This window comes from Elephas maximus, chromosome 27 (genome assembly GCF_024166365.1).
Source record: "Elephas maximus indicus isolate mEleMax1 chromosome 27, mEleMax1 primary haplotype, whole genome shotgun sequence".
NCBI lineage: Eukaryota > Metazoa > Chordata > Mammalia > Proboscidea > Elephantidae > Elephas > Elephas maximus.
The window spans coordinates 37,448,884-37,468,920 of record NC_064845.1 but is presented as its reverse complement, the minus strand read 5'-3'; the positions used below and the strand labels follow the sequence as shown (position 1 = coordinate 37,468,920).

Genomic DNA, 20,037 nt, shown 5'->3' with positions numbered 1-20,037 from the left:
AAGAGTGAGCTACTTGTATCAGGTGGGCACTTGAGACTGTGTTGGCATCTCCTGTCTGGAGGGGAGATGGGAGGGTAGAGAGGGTCAGAAACTGGCAAAATTGTTAGGAAAGGAGAGACCGGAAGGGCTGACTCATTAGGGGGAGAGTAAGTGGGAGTATGCAGTAAGGTGTATATAAGCTTATATGTGACAGACTGACTTGATTTGTAAACGTTCACTTAAAGCTCAGTAAAAATTAAAAAAAAAAAAAAGAGTATGGACCCCGGACACTCTTCTAATTCAATACTGAAGTCACTCCTGAGGTTCCCCCTTCAGCCAAAGATTACACAGGCCCATAAAACAAACAATAATGCACGTAGCTCAAACGTGTATACCAGACTAAACAGGCCCACCAGCCCAGGGGCAAGATGGAGAAGGCAAGAGGGCACAGGAAAGCTGGACACATGGAAATGGGGAACCCAAGGTCAAAAAGGGGAGAGTGCTGACATGTCGCAGGGCTGGCAACCAATGTCACAAAATAATATGTGTATTAATTGTTTAATGAGAAACTAATTTGTTCTGTAAACCTTCATCTAGAGAACAATAAAAATAAATAAATAAATAAATATATTTTTACTTATCAGGACACAGCACACTTTTGTTCTCACTAAAAAATATATATGTGTGTATACATATAATATATATATATGTGTATATAAACCCTGGTGGCGTAGCGGTTAAGAATTCAGTTGCTAACCCAAAGGTCAGGGTCGTAAGTCTGAATCCACTAGGCTATCCTGGGAAACCCTATGGGGCACTTCTACTCTGCTCTCTAGGGTCGCTATAAGTTGGAATCAACTTGACGGCAACCGGTTTGGTTTTTGTTTGTTGTTGTTCATGTATATGTATACATATATATATGTATATATGGAAACCTTGGTGGCGTAGTAATTAAGAGTTTGGCTGCTAGCCAAAAGGTCAGCAGTGTGAATCCACCAGGCGCTCTCTGAAAACCCTATGGGGCAGTTCTACTCTGTACTACAAGGTTGCTGTGAGTCAGAATTGACTTGTCGGCAACGGTTTGGTTTTGTTTTCGTTTTATATGTATATCTGTGTGTGTGTTTTAGCAAAGGTAAATATGCTCAATTTTTTGACAATGTTGGTTTAGTTCTAAATTCAGATTATTCCAGTACTTGAAAAAGAACTTGAGCAACATGCACAGATACCAAATGGAAAAAGCGCTTTATGGACTTTGCCTAACAAGTTGTGATATCCATTTTTCAGCCTTATCCACCAGGTATGCAAAGCTCCTTGTTGAAATTCAGCTAACAATTTCCATTTTTCCTAATGTCAATCAGTTATTGTTGCAAAATAATTGGAAGGTTCTACATTTTCATATTGTTAACAAATTAGCTTATTTTAGTTTTTTAGGAGGACCGAACACCCTGTTTCCAAGTGTTTAAAGCATAGAAATGATGTTAATAGGTGGCCCACTTACATAATATTCTGCCTCAAAATCACCTAACACTAGAGACACTTACACTATCCATTGTCAGTATACTCTCTCCAAAGTACGAGTTTAATTTTTTTTATTGTGTTGTAAGTGAAAGTTTACAGCTCTAGTTGCTCATACAAAAATTTATAAACACGTTGTTATGTGGCCCTAGTTGCTCTCTCTATAATGACAGCACACTCACCGTTTCCATCCCAGATTTCCCTCACCCATCAACCAGCTCCTCTCCCTTTCTGCCTTCTCATCTTGCCTCGGGACTGCATGAGTTTATTTTGAAAAGCTGTTACTCTCTCTCTCTTTCATTTTGTTAGAACATAACCTTTGCCCTGAAAAGACAAATATATTTTTTCAAATATCCTTTAGGTGCATTACTGACATCGTTTTCATCATGGAAAAGGTTAGCAAGTTTGGAACATTATTTATTTATAAAAGAAAAATGACACATTAAATCTGGTAACTCTTTTAAGTACATTGCCACAGGGAAGCTCCTTTTGCCCCCAGGTTGGTCATTTATTGTACAGATGGAGAACCACATGATGAGTTGACATGAGCTTCTCCAGGCGTGAGAACGTACTAGTTGAGCGTCAGACAGTTTAGAATATGTTCCTTTCACAGTTGGAGTTTTTTTCAGACCTTAAGTTGAAGTACAGGACAAGCAAAGCAATGCCTAGCATATAGCCAGTGAAATGCAATTGCGCATCAGTTTCTGGAGCCGCCACGATTTTCAAACTTGTCAAACCCACGAATTCCGCATCCTGTGTCCTTCAACATATGCAGCCACCCTTGGTGCCAGAGAAACCCTTTTAACCTCATGTACTGTGATTGTGGAACACGTTTTCTTTCTCACCCATTTATTCTACTCTAATTGGCATTTCTCCCCTTTTGTTAAAATACATGTAAAACAAAAAGCCCCCATTGATAATACACAGGTCACCACAGAGAATACAGAAAATGTACATATTGTTCCTATTAGAGTGACTGACCCAGTGGTGTGCTGTTAAATGTTTAACAACCAGCTCCGTGTAAAGAAAAAAAGGTATTGATTTGCGGTGCCTGCTAATTCTCATGGTGTAAATACTCCCGCCACGGCGAATTTCAAGCTACCAACGTGATGTCATGATCACAGAGTTGGGGAGAGACGCACAGCAGCACAGCAATACAGCCCATATCCGTCACCAAGATACAACAGATGGAAGTAATCTCAAGAGCAGACGTAACAGTAAAATGCAGTAAATCATAACTGGAAGTGATGCATTTTGAGGGCTGATTAACCTTTGCTTTTAAAATAATTTATTAAATTATAAGGTTACATATGTGATTTTTCAATAATGTTTGTTTAACAAGGAGTCCCTGGGTAGTGCAAACTGTTAACAAACTCAACTCCTAACCCAAAGTTTAGAGGGTCCAGTCTACCCACAGGTGCCTCTCAAGAAAGCCCTGGCGATCTACCTCCAAGATGTCAGCGACTGAAAACCCTGTGGAGCACAGTTCCACTCTGACACACATGGGGTCGCCATGAGTTGGAGTCAACCTGGCTGGCAACTGGTAACTGGTGTTTATCAACAGACTCACGAAATGCCTGGAAAGTTAATAATATACACTTGAGAGCCAGTACAAGCCAACTCCAGCAGCACTTTGATCTTACCATGCTAAAGGAACAAGGCCTTGGGGAGGACCTTGAGTTAAAGCTCTTTTCCATTCACTTAATGCTGACGGGCACCATACACAATAGCTTCTTCCTGATTCTTGTTTTTTTCTCTTACCTGGCTGAGCCAGGGCAGTAATGATAGAAGAGAGTAGTCTTGTCACAAAATTTTTTGATATATATTCTTTTGGATTTTTTTCATGTGTTCGTAGGCATGAGTGTGTGTATGTGTCTAATGAAAAACCAAACCAAATGCGTTGCTGTCAAGTCGATTCTGACTCATAGTGACTCTATAGTACAGAATAGAACTGCCCCATACAGTTTCCAAAGAGCGCCTGGTGAATTCGAACTGCCAACCTTTTGGTTAGCAGCCGTAGCTCTTAACCCCTAGGCCACCAGGGTTTCCATATGTGTCTAAGGGTACATATATGTATGACTGTATAATAAATGATAAGAGACATTAAAGATTTTTGAACAATTGAAGATGTAGGGAAAGGACCCGACTGAGCTTGGACCAAGCTAATCTAAATGGACTGTATTGGTGTTGCACACTTTGTGGTTTTTAGGGCTGGATGATATAAATGCCCTGGAGTCAGCCTATTGTGTGATTATCTCTATAGATAACAGGTGAGACTGCAATTAAAGAGCTGGGGCTTACATCCTTGTGTGCTGTGCTAGCATTACAGTAGAGTTTCAGTTTCTGCATGCAGCATTACTGGATCCGACTTTAGGTTTATTCATTTATTTAGTCAGTTAGTTGGCAACTTGCCCACCAAAAATGGTTCACTGTTTACCTTCTCATCAACAATATATAAAAGTCCCTCTTTTTCACATCTACAGCAATACACCGTAATATTATTCTTATCATTGTTTTTAAAACCTTTGCCAAACTTAGCAAGTGAAAAAGATTGTTAGATATGCATTCTTTAATTATGAGGGAGGTTGAAGGTCATTTCATATCTTTGTTGGTGATTTGTATTTCTTTTTTTGAAAAGTGCTTGTTCATGCTCTTTTATATTGGCTTGTTTATCTCTTTACTGACTTGAAAGAGCTCTTTACACTTCTAGAATATTACGGTTTTGTCTATTATATACAGCAACCCCTCCCCCTCCAGTTTGGCATTTGCATTTTTATTTTGTCTTGTTGTTGTTGTCATCATTTGCCATAAAGAAATTTCCATTTATGGAGTTAAATATATGAATATTTTCTGTTACGGTTTTTCTGCTTTCTCTCAAATTATAAAAATATTCATCTATGTTTTCTTCTATTATTCTTATTGTTTAATTTTTTAATTTCTCTTTAATCCACTATTTATTATTAACAATACATGAAGTAGAGATTTATTTTTCCTAAAATATCAATTAATTATCCTAAGACTATCCTTTTATTTTAATAATTCACACTTTCCCTATTTAAGACTTACTTTTATAATACCCTAAAGCAAACAAAAAAAAACAAGCACGCTGCAGTCGAGTCGATTCTGACTCAAAGCGACCCCATAGGACGGGGTAGAATTGCACCACAGAGTTTCCAAGGAGTGCTTAGTGGATTCAAACTGCCGACCTTTTGGTTAGCAGCTATAGCTCCTAACCGTCATGCCACCAGGGTTTCCTATAATATGCTATGTTTATATAAATATAGGTGAAGATACAGACTTGTTATTCTGTTCTATTGATCTGTCTTTTTATCCCTTCGCTAGTATCACAGCCTCCTCATTAGGGACATTTTATTGCACAATTCATCACCCACTACCTTTGTTTGTCTTATGTCTTTTTGCTATTCTCATTTGTTTACTCACCCAAATAGCTTTCGAATCACTTAGTCAACTGCCTTTGAAAATATGTAAAGATATTCAGACATTGCAATATGGGACTGGTATAGGAATATACACACTAATTGAATAGAATAGGAAGTCTAGAACTGGACCCAAGTTATACATGGGAACTTGGTTTGTGGGGAGGGGAACATTTCAAATCAGTAGGAAGAGGATGGATTATTCAATAAGCAATCTTAAAAAATCACTTATAGATTTGGAAGAAAATGTAAGTTAGCTCTCAACCTCACACCATAATAACCTCGCACAAGTGAATTAAATGCACGAGAAGAAAATATAGGATGATGCATTTAAGATTGTGGGTTGAGGAGGAATTTCTCAGTGTGATACAAATCAGAGGCCATAAGAGGAAAATTTGACAGATTCTGTTTCATAAAGTTAAAAGCTTTGTCATAACCACAACAACCAAAAAAAGAGAGAAAGAAAAATAGATGAGGGGAAAATAGCTGTAATATGGTTAACAGACAAAGGGTAAGATATATTATGGAGTTCCTATAAATTAATAGTAAAAAAAAGAAACACAATTTTAAAATGATCAAAGGATATAAATAGTCGAGTCCTGAAAGAAGAAACACAAATGGCCATGAAAACTGAAAAGAAGCTCCATTTTGCTAGTGATCAAGAAAATGTACAACTAAACACCAACGGGAAACAATATTTGCTTACGAGATGGGCAAAATTTTAAAAAGATTGATAGCACCCAGTGTTGAAGACAGTATGAAAAAATGGCCTTTCTTGAGGAAATGTAAATAGGAGCAAGGTTTTTGGAGACTAACTTGATGGCATCTATCCAGATGTTAACTGTATATACCCTATGACCAGCAAGAACACTCTTTGGAACCGATCCTACAGAAATGCTAGCTTAAGTGTATAAAAATATATGTATAACAATGTTTATTTTAGCTAAGGCACTGGAAACAGCCCAAATATTCTTTAATAGGCAGATGGATAAATGGATGATGGTGCAACCCTCCTTCAAATATTTACCCTGGTTAAGAGGAAAGTTGTGTATTAATAGCTTGGAAAGATATCCAAAACATGTTGATAAGTGAAAAAAAATTGAAGCACAGAATAGAAAAATGATCCACTTATGTAAAAAAAAAAATGTGTGTGTGTGTCTCTGTGCAGGTGTGTGAGAGTATAATCCAAACTATAAAGAGTGATTACTTCTGAAGGAAATATTTTATGACACATTTCTGATTTTTTTAATATAATGAGCTTTTGAAATTAAATGTTTTTCTTAAAAGAACGATTTGGCAAATTCTGACAAAAATGTTAATAATTTGGAACTTACACTATATTTCTAGACTGGTTTGAGAATAATTGACATCTTTTCAATATTGATTTCTAAACTACAAATACGGAATGTCTCTCCATTTATTTAAGTCTTCTCTGTCTCTCAGTAAAGTTTGAAATTTTCCTTATGCTGGTCTTTTTAAATTGGCTACTTGGTAATACATAATTCTAGTTGCCATCGTAAGTAGGGAAACCCTGGAGGTGAAGTGGCTAAGTGCTACGGCTGCTAACCAAAGGGTTGGCTATTCAAATGCACCAGGTGCTCCATTGAAACTCTATGGGGCAGTTCTTCTTTGTCCTATAGAGTCGCTATGAGTCGGAATCAACTCAACTGCAGTGGGTTTTTTTTTTATTATTATTATTATGGTAAGTAGAATGTTTTTTGTTTTTTGTGTTTTCCCATTATATTTTCAAAGTGGCTATGATACGATATACAAAAAGCTGTTGCTTCTCATGTATTAAGTAAGGCGACTTCTTATTGAAAGATATCCTTTGGTTTTTAAACAGTGGGTAGCAGGGAAGTTACGTGTGCAGGCTCCAGAATCAGGTCACTCAGATTGGAATCCTGGCTCTACCACTCACCACTCACCTCCTACTCAACACTTCTGGAACTTAGTTTCCACATCTGCAAAATAGAAGCAATGACAAATGTACCTCCTGGGGTTCCTGTGCCGTCACGTGTCTGTCACTTTGTCATACTGTGTGGGCTTGTGTGTTCCTGGGATGCTGGAAATATGCCACTGGTATTCAAATACCAGCAGGGTCGCCCACGGGGGACAGGTTTCAACTGACTTTCCAGACTAAGACAGACTAGGAAGAAGGACCTGGCAGTCTACTTCTGATAAGAATTAGCCAGTGAAAACCTTATGAATAGCAGCAGAACATTATCTGCTACAGTGCTGGAAGATGAGCCCTTCACATTGGAAGACACTCAAAATACAACTGGGGAAGAACTGCCTCCTCAAAGTAAAGTTGACATAGATGGAGTCAAGCTTTTGGGACCTTCGTATGCTGATGTGGCACACCTCAAAATGAGAGGAAACAGCTGCAAACAACCATTAATAATCAGAACGTGGAATGTACAAAGCATGAATCTAGGAAAATTTGAAACAGTCAAAAATGAAATGGAACGCATAAAGATCAATATCCTAGGCATTAGTGAGGTGAAATGGACTGGTATTGGTCATTTTGAATTGGACATTCATATGGTCTACTACCCTGGGAAAGACAACTTGAAGAGGGATGACATTGCATTCGATGTCAAAAAGAACATTTCAAGATCTATCCTGAAGTACAACACTGTCAGTGATAGGATAATATCCACACACCTAAAAGGGAGACCAGATAATACGACTATTATTAAAATCCGAATCAACCACTAAGGCCAAAGATGAAGAAATTTAAGATTTTTCACCAACTTCTTTTTTTCTTCAGTCTGAAATTGATCGAACATGCAAACAGGATGCACTGATAACTACTGGTGGCTGGAGTGTGAAAGCTGGAAACAGAAGAAGGATCAGTAGTTGGAAAATAGGGCCTTGGTAATAAAATCATGCCAGAGGTCCCATGATTGAATATTGCAAGACCAATGACTTCTTCATTGCAAATGCCTTTTTTCACCAACATAAATGTTGACTATACACATGGACCTTGCCAGATGGAATACACAGGAATAAACTGACTATGTCTGTGCAAAGAGATGATGGAAAAGCTCAATATCATCAGTCAGAACAAGGCCAGGGCTGACTGCAGATCAGACCATCAATTATTCACATGGAAGTTCAAGTTGAAATTGAGGAAAATTAGAACAAGTCCACAAGAGCCAAAGTACAACCTTTGGTATATTCCATCTGAATTTAGAGACCATCTCGAGAATAGATTTGGTTCAATGAACACTAATAACCAAAGACCAGACAAGATGTAGAATGACATCAAGGACATCATACATTAAGAAAGCAAGAGGCCATTGACAAGGCAGGAGAGAAAGACAAGATCTAAATGGATGTCGGAAGAGACTCTGAACTTGCTCTTGAACATCGAGTAGCTACAGCAAAAGGATAAAAAATGATAAAGTAAAAGAGCTGAACAGAAGATTTCAAAGGGCGGCTTGCAAGGACAAAGTAAAGTATTATGACAATATGTGCAAAGACATGGAGATAGAAAACCAAAAGGGAAGAACATGCTCAGCATTTCTCAAGCTGAAAGAACTGACAAAAAAATTCAAGCCTCGAGTTGTAATACTGAAGGATTCTATGGGGAAAATATTAAACGTCACAGGATGCACCAAAAGATGATGAAAGGAATACACAGAGTCACTATACCAAAAAGAACTGGTCGATGTCCAACCATTTCAGGAGGTAACATATGATCAGGAACCAACGGTACTGAAGGAAGAAGTCCAAGCTCACTGAAGGCACTGGAAAAAAACAAGGCCCCAGGAATTGACGGAGTACCAATTGAGATGTTTCAACAAACAGATGCAACGCTGTAAGTGCTCGCTTGTCTACCCCAGGAAATTTGGAAGACAGCTACCTGGCAGCCAACTAGAAGAGATCCATATTTATGCCTATTCCCAAGAAAGGTGATCCAACCAAATGCACAAATTGTCAAACAATATCATTAATGTCACATGCAAGAAGAATTTTGTTGAAGATCATTTTGAATGCTAAAGCAGCTGCAGCATTATATCAATAGGGAACCACCAGAAATTCAAGACGGATTTAGAAGAGGACATGGAACCAGGGATATCATTGCTGATGTCAGATGGATCCTGGCTGAAAGCAGAGAATACCAGAAGGATGTTTACATGTGTTTTATTGATTGTGCTAAGGCATTCAACTGTGTGGAACAAAACAAATTATGGATAACATTGCAGAGAATAGGTATTCCAGAACACTTAATTGTGCTCATGAGGAATCTGTACATGGATCAGGAGGCAGTCATTCAAACAGAACAAGGGGATATTGCATGGTTTAAAGTTAGGAAAGGTGTGCATCAGGGTTGTATCCTTTCACCATACCTATTCAATCTGTATGCTAAGCAAATAATCCGAGAAGATGGACTATATGAAGAAGGACAGGGCATCATGATCGGAGGAAGACTCATTAACAACCTGCATTATGCAGATGACACAACCTTGCTTGTTGAAAGTGAAGGCGACTTGAAGCACTTATTGATGAAGATCAAAGACCACTAGCCTCAGTATGGATTACACCTCAACATAAAGGAAACAAAAATCCTCACAACTTGACCAACAAGGAACATCACTGTAAATGGAGAAAAGATTGAGGTTGTCAAGGATTTCATTTTATTTGCATCCACAATCAACATCCACGGAAGCAACAGTCAAAAAATCAAAAGATGCATTGCATTGGGTAAAACTGCTGCAAAAGATCTCTTTAAAGTGTCAAAAAGGCAAGACGTCACTTTGAGGACTAAGGTGCACCTGACCCAAGCCATGGTGTGTTCAATTGCCTCATATGCACACAAAATCTGGACAATGAATAATGAAGCCTGAAGAAGAACTGATGCCTTTGAATTGTGGTGTTGGTGAAGAATACTGAATATACCATGAACTGCCAAAAGAATGAACAAATCTGTCTTGGATGAAGTACAACCAGAATGCTCCTTGGAAGCAAGGATGGTGAGACTGGGTCTCATATACTTTGGACATGTTATCAGGAGGAATCAGTCCCTGGAGAAGGACATCATGCTTGGTAAAGTAGAGGATCAGCAAAAAAGAGGAAGACCCTCAAAGAGATGGATTGACACAATGCCTGAAACAATGGGCTCAAGCATAGCAACGATTGTGAGGATGGTGCAGGACCTGGCAGTCTTTTGTTCTGTTGTGCACAGGGTCGCTATGAATTAGAACTGGCTCAATGGCACCTAACAACGACAGGGTTCTTGTGAGGATTAAATGAGATAATAACATGTCAAGCACTGAGCAGATGGCTTGGCAAGAAGGAAGTACATGGCATAGTTGAGATTTTTTTTATAATATAGCCTTGTGCTTTGTTATGTAGTTTATCGCACCTGTCAATAGTAATAATTTTATATTATTTCTTGACAATATGGACATACTTTTTCTCTGTTTCTAACTAACATTATTGATTTCTTCTCCTTTTCAATTGAATTGGCCAAAATTTTGAACAGTATTAAATAATAATTGTGTTACTGGCCTTCCTGGTTTTACTAGATAAGGCTTCAACCTTGGTGAAGGTATGATGATGATCAGCCATTTGACAAAGATATTTTTGGAGGGGGGCCCAGATGTCAGCATAGTCAGGTGCTTCCAGCGAACCCTCTTACAACAAAGACCCCCCCAAAAATCAAGTGAAACGATTGCATTTATGACAAGCTAAAAGCCCTGACCATCAAAGGCAAAGTTAGAAAATGGACTGAGTGGCAGGGGGAGGGAGAGATGGTCCAGAAGTGGACAGGGGTTGCTGGACCTGAATCGCTAGGAACCCTCAAGCTGCAGTGGGCTGATGGTAGTGTTTGGCCGCAGCATCCTCAGGGAGAAACAGCCAGCCGCACAGCCTACTGACACCTCCAGAACCAGAGAAGAGCGGCGCTCTCGCAAAAGCTAAGTGCTTGCATATATTTTACTGCACCCCCAGCCTGCAAGCCATCTTCAGTGGCTGCCTATTTCCCTGGGCCTGAGATAGGTCCTGTTGTGTGTCCTGACCCATTCCCCTGGCCTTGGAGAAGGAATAAATTCACAGCTAAGGAAAAGATAATCTGCCAGCTCCACTAACCTGTGGAGCTCAGGACAGAAGCAGCTCCTGTCCAGGCATAAATGATCCGTGGATTTTGAATACCTTTCCCCCTCCATGGACATGTGTGGCCTATTTCAGGAGAATAGGACCTTGTTGGCAAACTGCAACTGTTTCAGCTGTGCGGTGGAGAAGTGGGCGTTTGATGTTTGACATTGCTTTCTCTATTAAGCAGGGTCCTCACCTACCCACATCAGGGACCTAAGGACTGGTGGCTCCACTCTGGTCACCCAGCCAACCGCAACAGAGGTCAAAGGATAACTGGTACCTCCCAGTCCTTAAAACCAAAAGGATTGGGTGCCCAAGGTCCATCTGCAGGACCCATCCCACTGTGTGGTCAAGGGAACAGGGATGCTCTTTCCTCACAGACACTCAGGGGGTGGATGTCAGCTCCCTGCATTTTTCAGAACATGACCCCCTGCTGCAACAAGATACTGGTACCTACACCAATCACCCCTGCCCCTCTAAGACTGTAGGACAGAGCCTGTACTACACACTTGATAACCAACTACCTGGACACCTGAGCTGAATTCATACAGGAAAAGTGAATGGGCTCCTAGGCTTATATACCTGGTAACAGCACTAGCCATCTGGTGACATGACGTTAGAGCTTCAAAGGTGGAAATAATCAAGCCAGCTCATTCACACAACCTATATGGATGTATCAAAACAAAACAAAGTGAGAAGCTAGGATATAGTCAGCAAACATAAAATGAACTAATACAATACTTACAGAGGGCACAGAGACAACAGTCAATATCAAATCACATAAAGAAGCAGATGATGATCGCTTCAACAAGCTCTCAAAACAAAGAATCAACTGATATTCTGGATGAACGTGCCTTCCTGGAATTACTGGATGCAGAATACAAAAGATTAATATACAGAATGCTTCAAGACAACAGGAACGAGATCAGGAAGGAGATCAGGCAATATACAGAAAAGCCAAGGAACACACAGATAAAGCAGTTGAAGAAATTTAAAAAGTTATTCAAGAACATAACGAAAAATTTAATAAGCTGCAAGGATCCATAGAGAGACTTCAGTCCAAAATTCAAAAGATTAACAACAAAATTACAGAAGTAGACAACTCAATAGAAAGTCAGAGGAGCAGAATTGAGCAAATGGAAGGCAGAATTGGTGAGACAGAAGATAAAGCACTTGGCACCAATATATTTGAAGACAAATCAGATAAAAGAATTTAAAAAATGAAGAAATCCTATGAATCATGTGGGACTCTCTCAAGAGAAATAACCCACGAGTGATTGGAGTACCAGAACAGGGAGGGATAACAGAAAATACAGAGAGAATTGTTGAAGATTTGTTGGCAGAAAACTTCCCTGATATCGTGAAAGATGAGAAGATATCTATCCAAGATGCTCATCGAACTCCACATAATGTAGATCTCAAAAGAAAGATAAAGAGATAATTTTAACAGCCAAAACCAAAACCAAAGATAAAGAGAGAATTTTAAGAGCAGTTAGGGATGAACGAAAAGTCACCTACAAAGGAGACTCAGTAACAATGAGCTCAGACTACTCGGCAGAAACCATGGAGGGAAGAAGGCAATGGGATCACTTATATAAAAAATTGAAGGAAAAAAATTGCCAGCCAAAAATCATATATCCAGCAGGTCCATATCTCAAATATGAAGGTGAAATTAGGACATTTCCAGATAAACAGAAGTTTAGGGAATTCGTAAAAACCAAACCAACACTTAAAGAAATACTAAAGGGAGTTCTTTAGTTAGAAAATCAATAATATCAGATATTGACCCAAAACTAGAACACTGGGCAGAGCAATAAGAAGTCACCCCAGACAGGGAAATCAAGATAAAAAAAATACTCAAAACGGTAACAATGGGAGGCAGAGCCAAGATGGTGGAATAGACAAACGCTTCCATCGAGCCCTCTTTACAACAAAGACCCCAAAAAATAAGTGAAACGAGTATATTTGTGACAAGCTGGGAGCCCTGAGCCTCAAAGGCAAGCTTAGACAATGATCTGATGGGCAGGGGGAGGAAGAGACCGTTCAGAAGCAGAGAGGAGTTACCAGACCTGAATCGTGGGGAGCACTCAGGCACCATTCCTGGAGCGGTGGTGGTGGTGGACTGGTACTAACATTCAGCCGCAGTTCCCTCAGGGAGAAACAGCCAGCCACACAGCCTACTCACACCTCCGGAACCTGAAAAGAACAGCGCTCTCGGCAGAAGCTAAGTACTTGTGTATATTTTACCGCGCACTCCCCAGCCCCATGCTGGCTTCAGCTGCTGAATTCCCTGGGCCTGAGATAGGCCCTGTTGAGCACCTAGAGCCATCCTCCTGGCCTTGGGGAAGGAAAAAATTTGCAACTGGGGGAAAAGATAATTTGCTAGCTCCACTAACCAGGGGAGCTCAGGACAGAAGCGGCTCCTGTCCAGGCATAAACCATCCATGGGCTTTCAGCACCCTTCCCTCCTGCATGGACCTGTGTGGGCCTATTTTGGGGGGAATAGGCCCTTTTTGGCAGAATCCAACTGTTTCAGCTGTGTGGTGGAGAGGTGAGTGTTTGATGTTCGACATCACTTTGCCTATTAAACAAGGTCCTCACCTACCCACATCAGGGACCTAAGGACAGTAGCTCCACTCAGGTCACGAAGCCACCCATGACAGGGATCTAAAGATTACTGGTACCTCCCAGTCCTTACAAACAAAAACATTGGATGCCCATGGTCCATCTGCAGAACCCACCTACCTGCACGCTCTAGGGAACAGGGACGTGCTTTCCTCAGAGACACTCGGGGGTTGGTTCTCAGTCCTCTGCTTTGTTCAGAGTGTGACCCCCTGCTGCAATCAGATACCGGTATATACGCCAATATCCCCTGCCCCTCTAAGACTGTAGGACAGAGCCTGTACCACACACTTGATGATCAGCTACCTGGACACCTGAGCTGAATTCATACAAGAAACCTGAATGGACTCCTAGACTGATATACCGGATAGCAGCTCTAGCCATCTGGGGACAGGACGTCAGAGCTACAAAGGTGAAAATAATCAAGCTAGCTCACTCAAGCAACTCATAGGGGTATATCAAAACAAAACAAAGCAAGAAGCTATGACACAGTAAGCAAGCATTAATTAATACGATAACTTATAGATGGCTCGGAGAAAACAGTCAATATCAAGTCACATAAAGAAACAGACCATGATCACCTCATAGAGCTCTCAAAACAAAGATCCAGGGATCTTCTAGATGCAAGTGCATTCCTGGAATTACCAGAGCCAGAATACAAAAGTTTAATATACAGAACCCTTGAAGACATCAGGAAGGAAATGAGGCAACCCCCAGAACAAGCCAGGCAACACACAGATAAAGCAGCTTAAGAAACTAGAAAGATTATTCAGGACCATAAGGTAAAGTTTAATAAGCTGGAAAAATCCATAGGCAGACAGCAATCAGAAATTCAGAAGATTAACAATAAAATTACATAAGTAGACAACTCAATAGAAAGTCAGAGGAGCAGAATTGAGCAAGTGGAAGCTGGAAGTTTTGAACTTGAAGATAAATCACTTGGCCCTAATATATTTGAAGAAAAATCAGATAAAAGAATTTTAAAAAATGAAGAAACCTTGAGAATCATGTGGGACTCTATCAAGAGAAATAACCCACGAGCGATTGGAGTACCAGAACAGGGAGGAATAACAGAAAATACAGAGAGAATTGTTGAAGATTTGTTGGCAGAAAACTTCCCTGATATCGTGAAAGATGAGAACATATCTATCCAAGATGCTCATCGAAGTCCACATAAGGTAGATCTTAAAAGAAAGTCACCAAGACATATTACAATCAAAGTTGCCAAAACCAAAGATAACGAATTATAAGAGCAGCGATAGATAAACGAAAAGCCACCTACAAAGGAAAGCCAATAAGAATAAGCTCGGACTACTCGGCAAAACCGTGCAGGCAAGAAGACAATGGGATGACATATTTAAAAAATTGAAGGAAAAGAATTCCCAGCCAAGAATCAAATACCCAGCAAAACTGTCTCTTTAATATGAAGGTGAAATTGTGACATTTCCAGATAAACACAAGTTTAGGGATTTTTAAAACACCAAACCAAAACTACAAGAAATACTGAAGGGAGTTCTTTGGTTGGAAAATCAGTAATATCAGGTATCAACTCAAGACTAGAACACTGGGCAGAGCAATCAGAAGTCAACCCAGACAGGGTAATCCAAGAAAACAAAGCCAGATTATTTAAAAAAAAAAAAAAAAAAGCTCAAAACAGAGTAATAGCAATATTATTATGTAAAAGAAGACAACATTAAAATACTAAAGAGTGACTAAGAAATGTAATCATATACCTTCCATATGGAGAGGAAGATACGGTGATACAAAGAATAAAAGTTTGGTTTAAATTTAGAAAAATAGGGGTAAACAAGGTAACCACAAAGGAGACAAACTATCCTACACATCAAAATAAAATACAAGGGAAAAATAGAGACTCAGCAGAAACAAAATTGACAACAACAAATATGAGGAAAGGACAATATATAAAGATAATCTACTCAGCACATAAAATTAAGTGGGAAAAAGAAACTGTCAACAACAGACCAAAAAAGGCATCAAAATGATAGCACTAAATTCATACCTATCCACAATAACTCTGAATATAAATGGACTAAATGCACCAATGAAGAGACAGAGAGTGGCAGAATGGATTAAAAAACAAGATTTGTCTATATGCTACCTACAAGAGACACACCTTAGACTTAGAGACACAAACAAACTAAAACTCAAAGGATGGAAAAAAATATATCAAGCAAACAACAATCAAAAAAGAGCAGGACAGGGTAGAACTGCCCCATAGGATTTCCAAGGCTGTAAATCTTTAGGTAAGCAGACTCACATCTTTCTCCCACCGAGTTGCTAGTGGGTTCCAAGGACTGACCTTTTGGCTAGAGGCCCAGTGCTTAACCATCCTGTCACCACAGCCCCTTACGCACCCTACCTCTTCTAAAACCTGAGTCTGGAGACAATGTGTGTAGGCCCTGTGGGGAGAGAGAACACCAGATATCCTCATGCGCAAATGGGGAGCTACAGCCCCTGGTAGGGCATGGTGACAGAGCCGGGGAGGTTCCTCACTCCAGAACCTTCTGTCCTAGTCCAGTTTCCTATGGAGATGCTTCCTGCCGGGGTCAGTGCTTTCCAGGCTGACGTCTGTACAGAGGCTGTTCGGGGTTGGCGCTGACAAGAGTCTAAGCGCAGGTTTCAAACCGTGCCTGGTCAGGATACAGATATTCTTCTGCGAAGTCTGGGTACATGTGTGCAAACCTGTCAGCAAAAGAGATTCTTCTCATCTTCATCCACACCGCTGAAGAGGTCTATCAGAAGCAGCTCTGCCACGCCCAAGGCCGTCTTCAGAATGCAGGACAGGTCTTCATTTATGCAGCGGTCCTTCTGCCATGTGTACATCCTGAATGGCAGCTGGATGGTGTCCAGAGTCTCAGACGCTCTGCAGACCACGGACAAGGCGATCACATATTCCCGCAGGTCCATCTTGCCACCTCCGCTCTCGTGAAACAGTGAGAACATGCAGTCCAGCGTGTCGGAAAGGGGTACCTCCAAGTACTCCGTGAACTTCACAAGTCAGTCTTCTCGCCCTTCTTCACCTTTGTGCTTTCTGATCTTTTTCAAGTTTTTCTAGCTTTAGCCCCAGGCCTCTCACAAGCCTGGCGAATTCTAGAAGGCAAGTGTCGGAGGGGAGACGGACTGTCATTCCGCTGGGGCCACCTAACGATCCTCAAACGTGAAATCCATGACGGAGACGCCCAGGGTCTCTGCCATGACGCGCCTCGTGCTGCTGGCGTATAGCACCGGGCTCCTCTTCGCCTTGGAAGGGTGGTAAACTGGGAGAAACTCAATTTCCACCTAACTGTGAAACTGACACAGGGCGAGCCACAGCATTTCCACACACTCCAGGTCCTTGCCACGTCCACATGATCGTGTCCAGCTTATTTGGGTATCCTAAAACCACAGGCTGGACAGGAACACCAAGGATAAACACACCAGTCTTGAAGATAGTTTGACAGGTCCCATTGGTACAAGTACCTTCTGGAAAAATCATTGTCATAACTTCCCATTGGACTAAGCCCCTCTCTTTATCTCTTCCACTGTTTTCCTGTACAAGTCCTGGTCTGATCCGAACACACAGGGCGGATGTACTTGATCAGAGTTCCCCATATGGGGATACCCCTGCTCTCTGCCTTCATCACGATGGACGACATGGTCATGGTCACGGGAACGGCGTCGAAGTACGAGGGGTGTGGTGCCAAGGGCCAGGATGGCCGCCTCAGTCGGTAGGGCCTGTCACCCCTTCTGGGCCACCGGGTGGAAGCCGCCGGCAAATCACGTGGTCTGCATGACTGCCTTGAGCGGGAAGTCCACGACCTTCTGCCACAAGCCAGCGGCTCTTCTGGTTCTCTCTCAGCAAATCCCAGTGAAGGTACAAAAGCGAAGGACCAGGCGAACAGCATCATGAAGGCGGCAAACAGGAGTCGGATGGGGAAGAGGATCAGCGTCATGATGGCGATCTGGGCCTTCTGCAGAGTGCTGAAGCGCAGCTCGTGCATGAAGGGGTTCTACCCCGGGGGTGACAGCCACCGCTTCACCTGCACCTGCGCTGGAGGAGTTGGCGGCTGAGACAGAGCGGCCCCTGGCAGGTCTCCCCAGCTGCGGAGCCACCACCGTGAGAAGAGCCCGAGCGGACCGAGGCAGAGGGCGGGCAGACCCCTTATAATTCTTCTCGTTTCTGTAGGGTTGGTAGTGGTGCCCCCTCTTTCGTTCCTGATTTTGGTAATCGGTGTCTTCTCTTTCGTTTTCTTGGTCAGTCTAGCCAAAGGTTAAAGGTTTGTCAATTTTGTTGATCTTTTCAAAAAGCCAACTCTTGGTTTATTTGATTTTCTCTGGGTTTTTCTTTCAGCCACAGTATTATTTCATCCCTCTTGCTTGCTTTGTGTTTAGCTTGCTCATTGTTTTGTAGTTTCCTAAGGTGAAAGCTTAGGTTTTTTATTTGAGACTTCTCTTCTTTCTATCACAGGCATTTAAAGTTATACATTTCTTTACAAGCAATGCTTGAGATACATCTCATATGTTTTGATATGTTGTGTTTTTGTTTTCATTAAGTCCAAATTATTTTTAATGTCTCTTCTGTTTTCTTCTTTGATGCATGGATTATTTTGAAGTGCGTTAATTTTCAAGTATTTGGTGTTTTCTCATATTTCTTTCTGTTGTGGATTTCTAATTTAATTCCATTGTGGTCAGAGAATCAGAGAACATGCTTTGTATAATTTCCGTCTTTTTAATTTTATTGAGACTTGTTTTTGGCTCCTGTATAAGGCCTACCCTGGAAAATGTTCCATGTATACTTGAAAAGAGCATGTGTTCTGCAGTCCTTGGGCATTTTATAAATATCAGTTATGTCAAGTTGATGAGTAGTGTTAAAGTCTTCTGTAGTTATTCCATCAATGACTGAGAGTGGGGTATTGAAAGTCCTAACTATTATTGATAAATTTTCTATTTCCTCTTTTAATCCTTCCAGTATCTGCTTCTTGCATTTTGGGGGTCTGTTGTTGAAGGACATTTATAATTGTTATATATTCTAGATGTATTGACTATCAAAAAGGTCCATAGTAATATTTGTTTTAAAGTCTATTTAATGTGATATTAATATAGCCATTCCAGCTCTCTTATGGTTACTGTTTACATACTATATCTTTTTCTATTCTTTATTTTCAACCTACTTGTGTCTTTGAATATAAGGTGTTCCTCTTGTAAGCAGCAAGACCCATTGTTGGATCTTGCTGTTTTATCCGGTCACATAATCTCTGCCTTTGGACTGCGTGTTTAGTCCATTCAATTTTAATGTTCTCATTGATACGGTTAGGTTTTCTTTTGCTATTTTGCTAGGTGTTTTCTGTTTGTTTCAATGAAGTAATAGAACCATTAAAAGTTTTTAAGTTTAATAAGAAGCATCAATATATTTGGAAACTACTGAATTATTTCTCACTAAAGAAAAATCCAAAAGAGAAGAAATGACTCACACTTCTGTCATTCAAACTTAACTTCACTTAACATTGTGGTATATTTTCTTCCAGTCTTTCTTATTCTTCATAGATGTTTGTCTGCTTTTTTTCCTCCCAGAGTTTATATCATACTACACATACAATTATTGTATATTTTCTTACAGAAGTATATTATATGCATTTTGCACGGATTTCAACCACAGAAGAGCCATCACCAGCCAAGATACCCTTGAAGCAGTCATGTGGAAGACTTTTTGAATAAATGAAGTGGCTCTGAATGGTCCTGTTGCTTAAATGACTGCACTTATCAAAAAGTTGAATATGTCAGAAGGTTGAGACAAACGGTTAACGTGCTTGGCTGCTAACTGAAAGGCTGGAGATTCAAGTCTACCCAGAGGTGCCTCAGAAGAAAGCCTTTTGGGTCTAATTCTAAAAAAATCAAACATTTAAAACCCTATGGAGTATAGTTCTACTCTGACACATGTGGGGTCTCCATGAGTCAGAATCAGCCTGACAGCAACTGTTTGGGGTTAAAAGGCAAGGTGTCTGAACAGCACCTCCTGCGTCAGGTCTTTGTACTACACACCTGGTCTCTGGGTCCTGTGTTTTTAGCTTCCTATTTACTTTGTTAAATAAAAGAAAGATGTTTGTTTTTGTAAGTTTGGTAAAATTCACCTGTAAAATGGCTGGACTTACTGTTTTGAGGGAGTGGTGTGGATAGTTGTCTACTACTGATTTTATGTAAATGCTGATATTAAGCTTATTGATTTTATTTAAACCTTTTGTCTCTTTGTCTATTAGTTTCTGATGGTGCATTTGCCGATTCTCCAAGTAGTTTCACCAAATTATGCTTGTTGTAGAGAGATTCTCCAATTCTGTTAGAGTAAAATCAAAGACATTTATTGAAGCCAATATGTCATTCAAATGGA

The 20,037-nt window shown here is 40.5% G+C and overlaps 1 protein-coding gene and 1 pseudogene across 3 annotated transcripts in view; one reads left to right on the top strand and one right to left on the bottom strand.

Moving 5' to 3' along the window:
* Positions 1–20,037, top strand: part of LOC126068466 (uncharacterized) — a 1,054,989-nt gene that overhangs the window by 185,372 nt on the left and 849,580 nt on the right. The gene's annotated exons all lie outside the window — the stretch shown is intronic.
* LOC126068454 (lysophosphatidylcholine acyltransferase 1-like) lies at positions 16,186–17,690 on the bottom strand (annotated as a pseudogene).